Genomic DNA, 17,169 nt, shown 5'->3' with positions numbered 1-17,169 from the left:
TTATAACTGCCGATGACTCATTGCTACTCGTCGCTTACAGCGCTCGACTGAAAAACCTTCGTACCATATTAACGCATCAATTACGATACATATCGCTTTATTATCGCTTAGCTGTCGCAGTATTGTTTGAACCCGTACTATGAGATTGCAATTATAGCGATATAAATAGTTTATTGTTTCGCTGACAGACATTATTTAACATAAATATTAATAATAATAATACACATATATACAAAATGAAATGCGCAGCATGCCTTCAGGGTTTAAAAAAGCAGGAGAATGTTATTGTCTGCTCTTCCGTTTTGTGTAAACAAACCTTTCACGCAGCATGCACTAAAGCTGAACGACTTAAACAGGAGGAATTTAAGTCTTGGGTGTGTCCTGATTGTTGTGCCAAAATGAGAAAAGGTGGGGACAATTCCCAAACTCCGGTTCGTTCCACACCAGACAATATCACCGTTCGTAAGAAAAGTCAAATACCACCTGGCAATAACCTCAGTCCGTCAGAACATACTTCAACTGCGTCGGAGCCAGAAGCACTGCTTTCCCTATCTTCAGAGATTAGTCTTTTGAGGCAAACCATGAATGAAATGTGGAACTGCTTTAGAGAGCGCCTCGATACCCTTGGCGAGAAATTATCAAATTACGACGAAAGACTTAGAGTGCTTGAAACTCAAGCATGTGAAAATGCTGCTCTTAAAGCCTCAATTTCTGCCTTGAAGGAGCAATTAAATAACCAGACGCAGCTATCATTAAGGAAGGAACTAGAAATTGCTGGTCTCGCGGAAAGTTTAAACGAGAATCCCGTGCACTTAGCTTTGACTACAGCTTTAAAGTTGGGTATTAATCTCCAGGAAACTGATTTAGACTATGTTTCTCGGGCTGGTCCTAAGAGGCAGGGTAAAGAGAAGAACAACGACCATTCTCCATCGATGCCTCGTCCTTTGGTAGTTGCTTTTGTTCGGCGGGCTAAGCGAGATGAGTTTCTAGAGCATTCAAGGAATCGCCGACCTTTGAAAAGCAAGGATATTATTACAAATGACTCTGATAGCACAATATATGTAAACGAACGCCTTACGAACGATAACCGCCGTTTATTTCGAGATTCCAGACTCTTTGCAAAAAAGCATGGGTACAAACACTGTTGGGTACGTAACGGTTTCATATTTCTCAGGAAGGAGGATTATAGGGATGGAAGTCCAGCAATTAGAATACAATTCCAGGACGACCTCGAACGACTGGTTACATCGATCTCTAGACATTTTCCGAAGACTGACACTGCAAGAGATTCATCTGTTATTGCATCTTCTCCAGCCTAGTTTATTAATTTATACTCACTTGTTAAATTATTTATTTTTAAATTCATCTCTACTTTATTTAAATTTTTTAATTTTGTTTGTTATGTTTTCTGTCTACACTTTGTTAAGCACACTATTCTCTACACATACTTTCATTACACATAAACATACGGTACGAAAATTAATTAGTTTTGTCCTTAATATTCAATTATTTGCGCACTATCAGGACTTGGGTACTTCATGTCACTTTTTCATGTCTGTGGCTCATTATTTGTATAATACAAAATATTTTCTTTTTTCGATATATCCATGGCTTCCTTAAATCTGTTGGACGAAATTGATAACTCTTTTAAGATAAATTGCCACACAATACCAATACCTGAGAACTGTTCCCAAGTAATTTCTAAATATACTTTAAAAATACTAAATGTAAATATAAGAAGCTTACAAAAAAACTTTGATAGCTTTCTTGTCATTTATAGGAGATTAAATATTGATTTTGACGTAATGGTTTTCAGTGAATGTTGGTTAAATGAAAATTCTACAATTAACCAAATGCATGGTTACACTTCCTTCTGCTCCAAAAAATATATAAATAAGTCAGGCGGTGTTACGGTGTATGTCAGCGATAAGTGGTCTTACGTAGCATCTGAGCTGGAGGTGGAGGAGGCAAATTGTGTTCTGATTGAGGTTCTGAATTGTTTCAGAGTGATGACAGTGTATAGGTCTCCCAGCTTTCAAAATCCCTGTACATTTATCAATTCACTTAATTCAGTTTTAAAAGAATTTACATCGACTTCATGTTTTGTATTTGCTGGTGATTTAAATATAGACATTTTGAGTTCAGAATTAGACAGCGATCCCTCTGAGTACCTCAATAGTTTAGCGGAATATGGACTTGTTTCTAGCATCAATATAGCAACTCGCCAAAGAACCTGTCTTGATCACATTTTTGTTCCAGCTCAGAGTAGGGCGGAATCTGTCGTTTGTTCCGCTGATTTAACGGATCATGACATTACTATGGCAGGAATCATGTTAGAGCCTCTGAAGCAATATTCTCTGAATCGTTTTAGGGTTAAAATTGATTATGTATCACTTGAAACTGACCTCAGGGAGATAGATTGGTCTCCTGTCATGAATTGTGATGATCTGGACACTGCTGTGACACAGTTTACATCTAAAATCACTGATACAATATCTAAACATTCAAAAAACTTGAAGGTAAGCCGCTCAAAATTTATTATACAGCCTTGGATGACGCCTGGTTTGATTAGGTGCTCCAAACACCGTGACAGGCTGCACAATGATCTTCGCAAGGATCCTAATAACTCTATGAAAAAACTAATTTTTTCAAGATATAGAAATTTCTATATCAGTTTATTAAGAAAACTTAAAGCTGATTACTTTAATAGACAATTAAATGAAAATAAAAGTGCGCCAAAAAAGCTTTGGAGTACTATTAAACGCATTACTCATAATTCTGTTACTGTATCGACACCTGAAGAGTTGACCAAATCTAAGAACACTATTATGGAGTCTCTTAATTATTGCAATTCCTTTTTCTCCTCTATAGGACACAGGCTAGCAAATAACATTTTGATAAAATTAAATGAAACACAAGAATCACTTGCCAAAAAAATAAAATTCACTTCCACTCCCAAAAATTCCTTTTTCATCGATCCCACTGACGCACAAGAAGTATTAAATGTTATAAACACTCTAGATTCTGGTAACGCCTCTGGTTTTGATGGTCTTAACAATAATATTTTAAAAAACATTGGTAATTTTATTGCGAGCCCGCTGGCATCAATATTTAATCGCAGTATATTGTCAGGATTTTTCCCTCAGATCTGGAAAACAGCTGTAGTAGTTCCTATACATAAAGGTGGAACTAAAGATGACCCCAGCAATTATCGTCCGATTTCACTCTTGCCCGCGTTTTCCAAACTTCTAGAGCGTATCATCTACAAGCTATATAGGTTAGCTATAGTTAGGTTTCTACAGGAAAATAAAATTTTAAACAACAATCAGTTCGGATTTCGTCAGGGTAAGTCAACTGAAGATGCTGTGACACTTCTGACGGATACTGTTGTCGATCATCTGGATGAGGGGAAATGCTGTATTGGTGTCTTTCTTGATCTTGCCAAGGCATTCGATACGGTTTCAGTTCCAATACTTCTAAGGAAACTCGAGAGTTACGGTATTCGTGGTTTGCCCTTAAATTGGTTCAATAGTTATTTGTCACAAAGAAGCCAATGTGTAAAAATAGGAGATCAGAGGAGCGATCTTAACTGTGTATCCTTTGGTGTTCCTCAGGGAAGTATACTGGGTTCTGTCTTGTTTATTTTATATATTAACGATATTTTAAACGCCCAGCTGCAGAATTGTGATATAATATGTTACGCAGATGATACAGCTTTGATTTTTCACGGTCAATCGTGGCAGGAAGCACAATACTTGACGGAAGCTGGTCTTCAGCGAGTATACAAGTGGCTAAATCACAACCTCCTTACACTAAATGCTTCAAAAACACAATTCATGTGTTTTCATAAAACAGCTGCATCTCGTCCTCCTACACTGATTGCTCTTAGGGTTCATGCTAATGGCTGCTCTCTTTCTGGTGGTAATCTCTCTACAAATTGTAGTTGTAATCAAATTGAGAAGGTTCGCTCGTTAAGGTATCTCGGTATTGTATTAGATGAAAATCTAAACTTCAAGAATCACATATCAATAACAACTAAACGGGTCCGCAAATTAATATATACTATGAAATTATTGCGGGGTGTTACCGATGGTCCTACTGTCAAATTGGTGTATTTAGCTTTGTGTCAATCCATCCTTAATTATTGTCTGCTGGCCTGGGGTGGTATTGCGAAGTCAAACCTAATAGCCCTAGAGCGAGCTCAGCGCGCTGTCTTAAAAGTATCACTGAGAAAACCGCGGCGTTATGATACGAAAAAATTATATGAGGAAGCTCAGGTACTAAGTGTTCGTAAATTATTCATCTTGCGAGCGACTGTACACATGCATAAATATGCAATGAATCTCCCTACATATAATGACATGTTATCGAAACGAATTTACAAACTCCCTGTTACAGACGTAAGAACAACTTTTGCACAGCGTTTCAGAAAATATCTCTTTACACGAATTTACAATCACATCACAAGGCTTACTGACATAAAAGATAGCCGATTATCAACTGCAAGGAGAGTCATTCATGGATTATTGATGTCTTGGTCCTACGAAGATACAGAAAAAATTTTAAAAAGCGCAGTTTAATGTATGGGACGGAACTGTATATTCACTACCTTCATCTATATACATATGCACATGCTTACACACACACACACACACACACACACACACACACACACACACACGCACACACGCACACACGCACACACGCACACACGCACACACGCACACACGCACACACACACACACACACGCACACACGCACACACACACACACGCACACACGCACACACGCACACACTCACACACGCACACACGCACACACGCACACACGCACACACGCACACACTCACACACGCACACACGCACACACGCACACACGCACACACGCACACACGCACACACGCACACACGCACACACGCACACACACGCGCGCACACACACACACACATAGACACTCGACACACACACACACACACACACACACACACACACACACACACACACACACACACACACACACACACACACACACACACACACACACACACACACACACACACACACACACACACACACAGGCTTTGCCTAGTGTGGGGTCATAGCTATATTGTACCATAGGCTAATTTTGTTAAAGGAAATAAAGATATTCTATTCTATTCTATTCTATTCTATTTCAAAAGACGATGTTATCAAGTCATTGAAATCTATCGATGCTACTAAGGGTGCAGGGCCCGACGGAATACCGCCAATATTTGTGAAAAATTGTGCAATAGCATTGGTTGAGCCTTTATTATTTAACAAGTCGTTGTCATCGGGAAGTTTCCCTGATTTATTCAAAATTGCTAAAATTGTGCCAATACATAAAACAGGCTGCAAAGCAGATATAAGTAGCTATAGACCAATAAGCATTCTTTCTTGTTTTGCTAAGATCCTGGAAGGGTTAGTGTATAAACACATCTATTCTCATCTTAGGCATATTATTGATTCCAGCCAACATGGCTTTATAAATAATCGTTCCACATTGACAAATCTTCTTGAATATATCCATTATATAAACGTAGCCTTTAATAACAAAGTACAAGTTGATTCAATTTATGTGGATTTTGCGAAGGCTTTTGATAGGGTTGACCATGAGATACTTTGCATCAAAGCACATCATTTGGGTATTCATGGCTCACTTTTGCTTTGGCTTAAATCTTATTTAATGAATCGTCCGCAAATCGTAACTATTTACGGCTATGATTCAGTCCCGTTTGAATTAAAATCTGGTATACCCCAGGGCTCCAATTTAGGCCCTCTATTATTTATTTTATTTGTCAATGATCTTCTCCAAACTTTAACATGTGAGCATTTAGCCTTTGCTGACGACATAAAGATATATCGTACGATAAGTTGTGATCTAGATTGTGAAATACTGCAGCGAGATATCAATCGTTTGCATCAGTGGTGCATTGATAATAATATGAACTTGAATATATCTAAATGCCACGTCATATCTTTTACTAAAAATAGAATTCTTATAAGTTATCCATACTGTGTTAATAATATGCGTTTGGAAAAAAAGGAATCCATTCGTGACTTAGGTATTATATTTGACTCAAAATTGTCATTTATACAACACTATGATTATTTAGTTGCAAAAGCAAATAGAACTCTAGGGTGTATCTTTAGAACAACTAGACCTTTTAAAAACTCGCATACTATCTTGTCACTCTATACATCACTAGTTAGAAGTTCACTTGAGTACTGTTCTGTTATTTGGTCTCCTTTTTATCAGAACCACATTGACAGAATAGAAGCAATTCAAAAACGCTTTGTTAGATTCTTGAGCACTAAGTTTGGTCTGAGAAGGAAACTTCATTCGTATGAATTAAGACTTAATCACTTTAACATTAATTCTCTTATAAATAGAAGATCTATGTCTGATTTCATTACTCTTTATAAAATAATAAATTATAAATGGGACAGTAGCACATTGTTGAGCCTTGTTTCATTTCGTACAGGTAATAAAAGAATACAAAAATTATTTTATATACCGATTTGTAATAATAATGTATCGTATCACAATCCAATTATCCGCATGTGCAGAAAATATAACAATGTATGCAAGGACCTTGATATCTTCCAACAATCCTTGCAATGTTACATTAAGGCTGCCAATTTGTTACTTTAAATTTATAGCCGTCATTCTTTTAATGTATATAATATCGAATGTTATGCAGAGCAGTTATTGGAGTGCAAATTTAATTATGTTTTATGTAATATTTATTTTATAAATGTATTAATTTGTAATCTGTTGCCTTGCTATAAATAAATAAATAAATAAATATTTATGTTTGTCAGACCCCTTTCATTGCGCCGATCCAGCGAGTCGGGTTAGTGCTACTTCTCGGCCTACTTTTTATTTCAGTGTGACTAAAAACAGTGACCTCTATATTATCGAGTTCTCATCTGACTAGAATTATATCTAAAAATAGATATGACCGGTTGAATGCATAAAATAAGTAAACAGAAAATTAGCTAATTTTTATATGAAATTATTTTTTCAATGAATAGTACAATATTTATCTACTCCATATTGATTCGATATTGCGAAATCGCTGTGTTTTATCTTCAGTTAAATTTAATAAAGAAAAAATTAAAGGTACACAAAGTATATGTAAATATATATATATAGCTATCTCTTTCTCCCTGTCAGTTTCTGTATATGTTTATTTATTTAATCGACTAAGTGAGCTTTACAGTTTCCCAATATATTTATTTAAGAAAATATCAGTACAAAAACAAATACTACAATACAGATGAGAATACAAATAATATTTGATAAATGAATATGAAGCAATACAAAGCAAAGCAATACAGGTAATAATATTTAACAGTAACAGAAATAAAGAATAATAGGTGTACAATTCTATATTTGAACTAAAAGAACATAAATATTAAGCATGGGTAATAGGATACCGATATGATATATATAGGATCTATATTCTAGTCATTGATAGCGAAAAAAAAGGTCACTACCATTTCGATACCACCCATATCGGATCGATTGTCGAATATGTTCGAAGTCTGTGATTCAATATTATTTTTTACATAATAGACCTGTAATATATTCGTTACTAGACCAATATATAGGTATTGTATCCAAAATATATAGATATTGCTATATAATACCCACCTCTTATAAATATTCCGTCTGACGAAGCTCCTGCAAGTTAAAAGGAATAAATCCATTCACTTTTTATCTATACAGATATAAAAAGTAGATAGATATAGGTACCAAGGGAAACAACCTAGATTAATATGATCAAATAAACCTAGTTACCTATCTGTAGAAGGAAAAAGTCACAAGTCAATGTTCAAATGTACAGCCCTGAAATAAGTTATGAAAGTGTAGAAAACAAGAAGCGTATGTAAGAATCTCTATTCTCAAGAGAGAGGTCTATGGCACTCGCTTCTTACTGTCTACCCTACAAGGAACTTAGCGTGAAGACTAATAGATAGATAAATTTATAAAAAAGTTTTAACTTCTCTTATATAATTCGAAAGGAATTGTGTCATAATCATCATGAATGTGCACATAAAAGTCATGTACTTATGGTAATAAGGTACTTAATATATTATAGAGTCATTAATCAAATTAATCACTACCAAGTGATACTAGGTAGTCTATTGACATCCATTTTTAATTACAACTTACGTTCGAATTCACATAATACTAATTAATCAGCCAACAATTGCTTCGTGCGTAATACATTTTCCCAGCGCTTTCACTATCGCAACACTACCGCAACGCGCGAACGTAAAAAAAAAAACTACGTTCGTATTTTGCGAGCGATGTAAAGTGAAAATCGTTTATTCTATACAGGACTGGAAAGGATTTAACGACACGAAGCCCGGTGATAGTATTCAAAACGGAATAGCTTACCTAAACCCAGTGATAGTTTTCATGAAACTGATGAGATAGCTTAACTTAATTAGTACAGTGTATTTTCTCTTTAATGAGTGAAAATGAAGTGGTAACCTCACCGGCGTTAGTGGTATGTGCTTGCGGATTACCATTGAGAGGTGATTGATATGGATGAATCCAAGTTAGTTGGACATGTGACGAATTCAACAAGGATTAACTCTAGGATGTTTTCTAGGGAAAAGCGCGTTTATTGACAGACTCGTATTTGACTACTATATATGATTGCTTGATGGCAATAAGTTAGACAGCCTGCTTACCAGCACCGGCCCATGCAATATCCACAGACCTTCCCATAAAGTATTATGATTAGTTTAAATTTAAAAATATTTCTATAAACTGACCACGTACATAATAAGTAAGCTACATATTAATTTAATTGAAAAATAATGAGTGTAATGAGACATACTTAACTATTGCATTCCATCTTTGATTTAGTATACAATATTAAAATATTCATATTTATAAATAAAATCAATTAGTACTCTTCCGTCATTCTTAAAAATGAATTTTAGGTACCCACCACCTAAATACCAATAACCTCCAAAATCAACATAATTAACAAATCTAATTTATGATTGTTTAATGTTTTTAAATATCAATATATCAGTTTTTATTATAATAAGATCTAATAGTAAAAACCCATAATTCCCGAATAAATATTGATCAATTGATCAATTTATTAATTGTATGATTTATCGATCGAGTGATCAATCGATAGATCTAGATAACTTACAAAATACAATGACAACAATGCCTCCATTCTAAAGAAATTGAAACTACCTAAAGTTTTATCACATCTGGGATTCAGTTAAAACAGACCCCAAATCCTACATACAGAAAACTTTAAGATACAGCGAACGCTTTCTGTGGGATTCCAGTACGCTTTGTCCTTTCAAAGTTACGAACAGGTGTCAGTAATTGCAGATTATTTCAAATTTTGCCAGATTTCATCGACTAACCACAACTACGAGCTCTGAAAGTAAATAGAATCTGAAACATCGGGACGAATCATTATAAATTTTATTTCTTTATGTATATGGGTATAATTGTACGAAACCTAATATAACGATACTACAAATATTGGATTTACTTAATCTAATACGAATATCTTGTAATGAAAAACAAGCAGATGGCTCACAGATGAAAAGTGGTAACTGTCGCCTATAAACATCATTAGTATTACAGACATCATAGTCTTAAATTATGTATGTATATAGTTAGATTTGTTCTTAGAGATAGAGCATCGAGTGTAAAAAATGTGTCAACATTTAGTCAATCAAATTGACATTTGACTGACTCAATTTGACAGCTATTTTTTTAAACAAGACAAAATGCACTCATTTTTCAGTATTGCATGTAATTAGATTAACAATTTCTAAATTGATTTTTAAAATTGGAATTCCAAACCATTTCTCTGATATTATATAAATATATGAGCAGCACATATCGTATTGGTACAAATTCATACAAAAGCAATAATTAAATTGCAGGCCATTGTTAATGATTATAAAATAAGTCTATACTTGGATATACATCAAAGTAAGCAGGAAAGATAATCATTATTACGAATCATTATGCACTTTTTATTATGTTCTTTCAAAAATATTCTTTAGGATTTTGTATCGTTTTTATTTTTGAATCGTTTATCGTTTTAATTTCTCCCATTTATTGAGTAGTAAATGTACATTATGGCAACTCTATTCACGCACACATGAATAAAAATGTTGACCTGATTTTAATGAAGCATTTATATGAAAACATCCTACCTGTATAATTTTAGCACAGAATATGCGTTGTCATATGACTCCATACGATGTAATTTCACAACCATATACCATATATGCCATGTGGCAGAAACACAAGTGCGACAAAGTTACCCTAGCAGATAACTATTAAAAGAATTTGCCTTTGATATATAAACTTACCTCTATCTCTTGAAAATAACAAACGATTAATGACTTTAAATTTAGTAAAGCCCCAGTGAGGTTAAGCTCTTCTGGAACACCAGTAAATCTGTTTAGGAATTAGGGTGAAGTAATCCCGTTAAGTAAATAAATGGTAAAATGGAATTCATAAATTTGACTCATGGTACAGTTTAAAGCACTACTTTTCCTGAAGCTGTACCTGTGGGAATGCATATATTCTATCTCCTTATTAAATTATAAAAAGCTTTATTAAAGCTTATTTGGTTGCTATATATTTAAAATAAGTAAATATATATCAGCTGTTAACTGCCAATAATTGCCAAGCTTGGCAGACGAGTTGCCACAGTTAGGCTTTTGGATTTGTATTTGGATTGGATTATCTTTATACAATTTAAAATGGCAAACAAGCTGACGGCTCACCTGATGCAAAGTGGTAACTGTCGCCTATAGACATGAGCAGTACCATGGACATAACAGAGCATACTGTTTCGCCCATGAAACCCCTCCTTGCGTTGCCATTCCTGAGGACTCAGGTGTTCTTCTGTACCCTGTAAATTCGCTGCAATATTCCACCCTTCAAACCGAAACACAGCCATGCAAACACAACTGTTTCACGGTTTAAACACGAATAGGACAGAGGTACCCAAGCAAACGACTTTTGTACAAAGTCTCCCTCTAGGGATGTTTTAAGAGTGACGCTGCTGCCCATTCCTCGATTATTAAGTTCCCTTAGTCCCCTCTTAGTCCCCTAAGTTCCCTCTTACGACACCCACGAAAAAAGAAGTGGCAAAATTTTATGCTTCTAATAAATTTGGCTATAAAGTAGGTTTTGGTGCCTTTCAAAGCATGAATTTGAAAACTTTCCCATTTTGACTGGAATTCAATTATAAGATCCCCTCGACCTCAGTCAAATATTATACCGATTGACTTAACACCAACAAGTTAAAGTAGTTTGTATATTTTGTACTTATATTTAAAAAAAGTTTCTCCTTGTACTTGACGTGGAAAATTCACAATAAGTTTTTGACAATATAGTCTTTATATTTATTTTATAGTATACAAAATGTAATATAAATTGTACGCATACTGCCCGCTGGAAATTAATGCTACTTTCTATTCAAGGTTTGCTGGAAGAGAACTCTTACAGAGTTAAACTCGCTTGTTGTAGGTACATTTTTATTTTATATAAATTATAATAATGTAATTTTTGTGTACAATAAAGTATAGTATAAATAAATAAATTAAAAGAGTATCCTATCAATGCCACATAACATTTTCCGAAAGAAACAAGGGTCGAATAATGGGTCCCATACTAACACCTTCGTTAACATGGCGCGTCGAGCTATCAAGTTACCCAGTTAGAAGCGCTCAGAATTTTGTATGTTTTTATCCATAAATGTTTTGTTTATCACTTTTCCAATGAGATCAGCAAATTTATTATTAATAATATTTCTAGATCATCACAGTTCTGTCCCGCATCTTATTATAAATGTAACTCCATCTTTTCATTATTTAACTTAAGATTTATCGTTACCAGATACAGTATAAAATTAATCTTATTTACTATCTGAAAGCTTAATTAATTTATTCATAAAGTTTACGTGAAATTAAGGCAACAATTTGATTGCTTGGACTCCGTTCCCGAGTAATGTTGTACAAATACAACATATAGGTCGTGTTTGTATAACAAAACTAGTTGTAAACTTTTCAACACAAATTTAAACGGTGTAAGTACATAATAACTAAAAATAGACAGATACACATATATTTCTTAGTGTACTATACAATGAAAGAATTTAGTTTACGTGGAAATTCATTAATATTGTATTCTGTAATTAATTAATTATTAATTTTTAATTAATTCATTAATAAGCTTACAATAAACTATTTCAGCGTCTCACCTTAACAAAACCTGATTTTATGTTTTGTTTCTAGAATATTTTCAAATACCTTTTTTATGGAAGATACTATAGTTTACTTCAAAAGAACTAAATGAAAATGTAAACAACAAAAACAAAAAAAATAATTGACTCGACCACAGACAATCTACTAATTTCCAACAGTGGTCCAAACCGAAAATCGATTTGGATACAGATTCAATGATACGAGTAATTTTAGTAAAATTTACCTTTTCATTACTTTTAAATAAATTTGGAAATTTAAATGTCAAATCTGCATACAAGGATAATAAAATACTGAGTTGAAAATGTAAACTCCCGATAGCTTGAACCGGCAGAATTCGTATCTGCATCGCTTAGCTTAATGACATTTGAAAAGGTTGAGGAATATCGCATCCGTTAGTATTGCTTCCGAGGATTGCATTCGATCTACGAAGCTGAGAGATACAATTTCAAATCCTATTAAGGTAAAAGTTGCCAACCCTTTTTCAACTAATGTTTTTAAGACTGTACTAATTAATAATTTATTTCAGTTATAACCGAATTAAACTTTCTACTTTATTACGCTTTCAATAGTTTTCATACACAAGAATTAAGGCATGAAAATAACAAATGTTTTTGGGAATAGTAAAATTTTACTTAACTCTTTATTGCACCATAAACATAAATATATACAATGGCAATTAAACAATTCAACTAAAATACAGAATAAAATATGTACATAAAGGTACAAAAGACAGTCTTATCGCCAGGGCAATCTCTTACAGACAACCTTTGGTTAAAGAAGTACAAATAAAAGTGGGCAATGACGCAAGAGTGAATTAATAATTTTTACGTACATATATATAATATAAAAACCAATAATGCACTAAAATATCAAATACTTATTATTATTAAACTACCTATTATAACGTATAATATACACATGTAAATAAATATATAGCACACACAAAGATATAACGAATCTAATAAAATATCACAGAAGAATAAGGAAAAGAGTAACTACAGTGAAAGAAAGTACGAATTGACTTGTCCTTTAAACGTAGCACGTACAGTGCGGTTTCAGGAATTTTCTCCAGTGAATGTTCAGACATTTGGATGAGCTCCCCTACCGAGATATTCCCTAGAGACTACAATATGGGGATTTTCAATAAGGGTATTTTAAGATTTCTTCATTGTCGACGCACGTGACACCCCTAATGTTACAGGCTTCCATAGACTACAGCGACCATTAAACGGACTATATACTTGTTTATCACCTTAGTGATATAAAAAAAATTATAAGTTAATAAATAGGTACATGTTTCTTTAAGCGATAAAAATTTTACTATTAGGTCCTATATTAATCTTCCTACCACAACGCAAAAATTATATTTTAATTGTATTGTAATTAAAATCATATCGATTTTAGTTACAATAAAATTATTTAAAATGTATCCATTTCCAATAGTTTTATATCATTTTCAATCACATCTTTGTGCACAATTTCCAGGTGCATCAAACAGGTTTGTCAAAGTTCATTCATCAAAAGGCCATTGACTGACGCGAGATAGCCGCCATATTGGTTTCACTTGGCGGTTGGCAGCATTGAGAGGCGCATACGTACAAACTTCAGCCCAGTTCGCTTGTTTACTACAGTGAACGTTACATTAGTTGTGTTTTGAACTGGCTTGTATTTGTTTGGCGTTAACGTTTTCTTATATTTTCAATAATGGAACGGACTAAAATATTGTTTTCTTTTCTGAATCAATATGTTTTTGTAGTTAGAATAATCTGTAACTGTTCCTAGTGAAGTGAACGTGGTGATTTAGTGATGAGCATATTGACACTTACTGCTAGAATTAGTTTGTTTCTGATGTTTAGTATTCAAAATTATATTTAATTGTGTAATATTATTTTATAAGGTGAATATTATTTATTAAGATGATTGTTTCATTATTAGAATCAAAATCGTGAGTGGTTTGTCCAACCTCAATCTTGCATAGCTCGATCTCTGAGTTCAAATATCTTCGTCTGATTATAGTAATTAAATCTTATTAATTATGTATATGTCCATAACTGTTTAGTATTTTCTATAATATTTATATTACTTGGTTATTACTGATACAATATTCCGTAATTTTACTTTATGTAAGTTCGTATATGTAAGTCCATAATATGAATAGGTATATTCCCTCTTACTTGATAAATAGGTATAAATGAATTATAAAAGGTTATAAAAAAGTTAGGACTGTTTAATATATATTCTTTGTTAAGCATTCTTAACATTTTTAACAATACTAAATTTCTAAATAAGATGAAAACAACAATAACAATTTTGAATAACACAACTTAATAAACAATTATTAATTTTAATTTCAAATATTTAGTTTCTAACTTTAATTTCTTTCTCTTAGCTTCTTCAGTTTATTGGCCATAATTTTAGTAAAAAGTAACTCATTCTCTATAGATAGATAGATAGATAGATACTCTTTAATGTTTACTCCATAAAATTACAATAGAAAACTATAATCTATTTTAATAGAAATTATTGTAAATGTAACAAATTTTTTTACAATAGAAACCCATAGAAATACTCTCCAAATTAAATTAATTATAAATCGAAACATTCAATTGAGCTATTAGACATTAGCAAATTGTCTTATGAACGGGTCAATTATTCATTTGTTTTTCACTAACTTCTACTAAAAATTATTAAGACTAAGTTATCAAATAAAATGTAAAATAATAGATTACAAATACTGTGTATGCTTTTTTATATAAGTACTTATCAAGATTATTAATCATTCTGTAAGTAAAACTAGATTCTTACTCTCCTAATCTATTTTTAAAAGGTAGATAAATAATTTTATGATAATAACATATTTTATGTTTTACTAAAAATATATTACCTAGTTAGGTAGGTAGGTAGATATACATATCTACCTACCTACTTACATTTCTTTGGTTACAACCAAATAAAACAAAATACCCTAACAATAACTTAAGAAGTATCACAAAACATAGGTACGCCCTCCGCTAGTCAGTACTACAAATGAAGACAAATCGAAAATCGATATTGCAAAATCACCTTATCAGTTATACAATTTCTCACTGTTCAGATAACCTATTGCAAATACGGAAGAAACGATACCTACCCACTTTAAAACCGTATCCCAGTTTGAAACAAACCCAGTTTCGGAATCTAGGTCGTGCGATCGGTCATCGACTGGGATTATCATATTAATGGCTCTTGTCACAGCTTTTCAATTCAGCTTCCGTACTACAAAGTATAACAAAGATGTGTTTGAATAACAAAAATATGGTTATAACAATCAATAAGGTATAGAGTCGTATTAGAAGAAAGAAGAGATTATATTTAAAATATTACAACTACTTTGATAACGATAAAATTAATATCATACCAACATGAAAGCAATATCTATCGATTAAAAAAAAAAACATCAAAATCTATGTCGAGTCAGTGAAGACGTCCAAAAAAAAAATACCGCTGAATAGTAAAACTTATTAATCTTAAAATTCCTGGAAAAACAAACGAGATAAAGAACAAACAATAAAAAAAATATATGAAACAAAAAACAGACAAATTCAGACCACAAGTGACTGAATATAAGTCTGGAAATGTAAATTAAAGATAAAATAATTCTACATATGATTGATACACTATTAATGATGAAAGCAACAATTCCTATTTAGATTACACCCTACGGAGCCACATTGCTCTCTAAACTACTTAATTGTATCTGTATAGACATGGGCAGAAAAAAGCTAGGTATATCACCTTTCTTGTTTAAATTTAGAAAAAAGCAATTTTTTAAATTTCTTAAACCGTAACATATTTTACGATTTAAGAAAGCTCACTAGAGTGACAACATGACACAATATAATAGTAAACATATTAATATGCATGAAATAATATTGTCATGTATGGTGATAAAAAATTATATGAAAAACTATTTCTCTTCTCCAATAAATTCTTTTTATAAAATCAGTAAAAGAAAGTTAATAGAGTATTTTTTATTAACCGTCGTAGGCTAATATGATATGATAATAATACTTACCTAAATAAACCTCCCGAATATAATGAACTTTTAGGTTTGAAACTCTATAATCCCTACTCGAACCATAGACTAATCCGTAATGTATGAATTCATCCTATTAATATAATAAATGTGAAAGTTTATAACCATAAATAGATGAATGTTTGTTTGTCTAATTATTATTAGTCTCTTTCACGTGTAAACTACTGGACGGATTTAAATGAAATTTAGTACACGAGTAGGTTATACCCTAACTTAGCACATAGTATACTTTATGTATACAGTCACGTGAACGGAGCTGCGAGGTACAGCTAGTTTTAAATAAATTTGTAAACGTTGTAATTCGGAGCCCAGTTAATTATTTTTTGTATTTTGCCCGCAAATTATTGTTACAATATATAATTTCAGACTTTCCTGCTCAGTAGCATTAAATCAACATACCTAATTACCTACCACTAATAGTATGACCACAGTATAAATAATAGTATAATGATTGGCATAATAACGGTAACTAGTAAGTATATATACCATACCTACCCATTTATTGACAATCAATTTATTTTAGAAAAGTTATTTTCACATAATCTTCAAATATATAACAACGTAATAGCAATTATGAAGTTACGAACAAAATCCGACGCTTACGTTTTGCGTTACATATTCACAAGTTAAAACAATTGAAGTATATTTATGAAAACTCAAAACAAATCAGACAATTTGTAAATACGTAACTCATTTACACTAGAAGCAAAATAGAAGACAAAGGATAGCTCTTGTTCAATTTCAGTTAAAAAATTTTTTCCATGTGTCATTAATTGTAATTATTTATATATTAA

At 32.6% G+C, this 17,169-nt stretch overlaps 1 protein-coding gene across 4 annotated transcripts in view; it reads left to right on the top strand.

The window, feature by feature from the left end:
* LOC113511525 (uncharacterized) overlaps positions 1–17,169 on the top strand; it is a 371,241-nt gene that overhangs the window by 299,254 nt on the left and 54,818 nt on the right. The window contains exon 1 of one of the 4 annotated variants that reach the window (XM_026895154.3): positions 13,856–14,197. The exons of the other annotated variants lie outside the window; for them this stretch is intronic. The gene's annotated coding sequence lies outside the window, so the exon portion shown is untranslated. Of the gene's footprint in view, positions 1–13,855; positions 14,198–17,169 lie in introns of those variants that run through there. 4 annotated transcript variants of the gene reach the window in all.

This window comes from Galleria mellonella, unplaced genomic scaffold (genome assembly GCF_026898425.1).
Source record: "Galleria mellonella isolate WM207_F2 unplaced genomic scaffold, CSIRO_AGI_GalMel_v1 utg116, whole genome shotgun sequence".
Lineage (NCBI taxonomy): Eukaryota > Metazoa > Arthropoda > Insecta > Lepidoptera > Pyralidae > Galleria > Galleria mellonella.
This window is presented reverse-complemented; position numbering and strand designations above follow the sequence as displayed.